This window comes from Tupaia chinensis, unplaced genomic scaffold (genome assembly GCF_000334495.1).
Source record: "Tupaia chinensis unplaced genomic scaffold, TupChi_1.0 Scaffold000573_1, whole genome shotgun sequence".
Lineage (NCBI taxonomy): Eukaryota > Metazoa > Chordata > Mammalia > Scandentia > Tupaiidae > Tupaia > Tupaia belangeri.
In genome coordinates this window covers 428,122-430,809 of record NW_006160087.1, presented here as the reverse complement: position 1 = coordinate 430,809, position 2,688 = coordinate 428,122, and positions in this window count along the sequence as shown.

Below are 2,688 nucleotides of genomic sequence, written 5' to 3'. Positions count from 1 at the left end.
TTGGAAAAAAACGGAAAAAAAAAAAAAAAAAAAAAAAATCTAGCACAAGCCTTTTAGTTCTTAGCATCCGCTTTGGTCACTCTTCTGGGTAAAAAATTCTTATCTTCAATACAGAGAACACAAAAAGTCCATGTAATTCCATGTCATCACAGTGCGATGTCAATTCAAACTCTCTACCAAAACCCAAAGTATCTGCTGCCAGTAGTCCTCAGACACGGCAGTTGGGGAAGTGGAGGAGTAGGAGGTAAAAACTGACATGGAGCTTGGCTGCTACTGTTCATCTTAGGGCTAGACAGGGCTGAGCTGTTGGCCACTACAGCGGCTGTCTTCCACTGCTCAATCCGTGTTCCTCTTAGCCTTTCAGATTGCCATGGCTGGATGGGACTTCCTGCCTGGGGGGAGACCCAACCCTTCATTCCTGTGAGACCTGAGGCCATGGTGGTCTTGTCCTTATTGGATTGCCACGGTTTTCCATTGATCAGGGCTATTGGGAAAGGGATTATTAAGAAATGTCCCAGTGACCCTGCGGTTTGAAACAGAGCTCTTATCCTCATTGCTTAGCAATGAACTAGGTTTCTGATTTTTAAGATCAGCTCTGGCCAGCACAGAGATGCCCTCTTCAGACTGTTGACTCAGCTGCATAAGAATCCCAGAATGGCCAGGGGACTCTCTCAGCACCTACTTCCCAGTGAAGCACAAGTAGCAAAAGATAGCAAGCAAGCAAAACTTTGAGTAGATTATTGGGTACGATAGTGAAAGAACTAGTTCTGCCTCCACCTTGAGGCCCAGATCCATGTGCTCCGGCTACAGGTGAGGCAGCCCCAGGCTTACGGCTTATACTGCACCTTATAGAACTCCACTCCAACTTCACAGATGCTCTGCCCAGTTGGCGTTGTAAGCGAGCTTTGAGCAGGCTTCTTGTCATGTTATCAAGCCAGTTCCTTCTGGGTCATGGGACACGTGGAAGGAACAGTGACTGTCATGTTAAGTTTGCCGTCTCACCCCCTTGCCTTAAAAATGTGCTCTGGTTGGAGGTATTGTGTAGGACACCAAAAGTATAGATAAGGAATTTTGTAAGTCCAGAAATGATGACTCTGAAGAACGCTGCGGGCAATCTGGCAAGTCTGTATTTGGCATACAACCTTCTGGGTCACACTCAAACAATATATTATGGAGGGCTTCGGTTTCACTCAAGTATTAGGAAACACAGTGGTGAACGGGCACCCAAATTGATGGAAATCACTGGGCTTAGCCCTGTCCCACTCCCAGAAGCAGCTGGGCTGACAGGAAGGTGAAACAGTCTGGGGAAAGTTCCAGATGAGTATCTCTACTTGTGGATTATCATGGAAACTGCATACATCTTGTCTGATGGTTTAGCACCGCCATCCAGCCTTGCCAATACTGGGATCTCATCATCCCCACTGAGATCAAAGTCCCCAGTCTTAGTTTCAGTTCACAGACAGGTTGCCACAACTTCTCTGAGAGTTCTGGAGCCTGTTGTCAATGCGTTCCTTAACACTTTGGTGAAGCTCCCAGAGGGGAACGGGAGACTGAGCAGGTGATGGTGAATGATCTATTCCTTCATGCCCATCTCCCTGAGCCTTCAGGCACCTTCCCCTATAGCAGTCATTCTCAGATGGGGACAATTTTACCTCCCAGGGGACATTTCACAATGTCTAGAGGAATTTCTGGTTGTCACAACTTGGGGAGGTGCCACTGGGATGTTCTAGGCTGAGGCCAGGGATGCTAACTCTCTCTAACACATGCAGGATAGTGCCCTAAAACAAAGAAGTAAAGGCTCAAAATACCGACCGTGTCAAGGTTGAGAAACCATTCCACAGGAGGCTGGGAAGGTCTGGCTCCTGGATCTCTGGCTCTTTGAGCCATTGGGCCCGTCTTTCCTTAGCCGACCCAGCACCCCAGCGATCCTCCAAGCGTGCTCCCTGGACCAGCAGCACCAGCAGCATCTGCGAACTTGTGAGAAACAGATTGAAGGCCAGGTGGTGGCGCGATGGTGGTGCAACTGGACTCAAGAGAAAGGCGGTAAGTCATGTCCCAGCGCCTCTCTGAGCTGACAGGTGTGTACGTGCAAGCCTGTGACTCGTGCCAGCTAAGACTGGGTGGGCGGTGGCATGAAGACCTTGTGGGGGGTCTCTCTCTCTGTCTCTCAATAAATAAACTTTAAAAATAAATGCACATTCTCAGGGACTTGTCCTCCCCCCCCCCTGCCACCTGCAGACTCAGACGCTTTGCAGCACGACCCAGTGACCCATGGCTTCAAAAGTCCTCCAAGTGATTCCGATCTTAATGTTTGAGAACTGCCCTAGTAGACCAGAGGCTGGCAAACGTGTCTGTAAAGAGCCAGAGTAAATCTAGGCGCACCTATTCACCTCCGCCTTTGCAGTGCTCAACTCCGAAGCGTAAAAGCAGCTGCCGACAGCGCACAGCCAAAATCGCAGCTACGTTCCAGTACACTGAAATTTGAATTTCATATCATTTTCACATATCATAAAATAATATTCTTTTTTTGTTCTTTTTCCAAATACATAGAAACGTAACAACTAGTCTTAGCTCCAGGGCCATCCGGAAGCACGCAGTGGGATGGGTCTGACTGCTGGTGTAGTCTGGCCGCTCCCACATACTTAGGCTGGCACTTTAAACCCCAAATCCCAGGGGAGTGTCCTCATG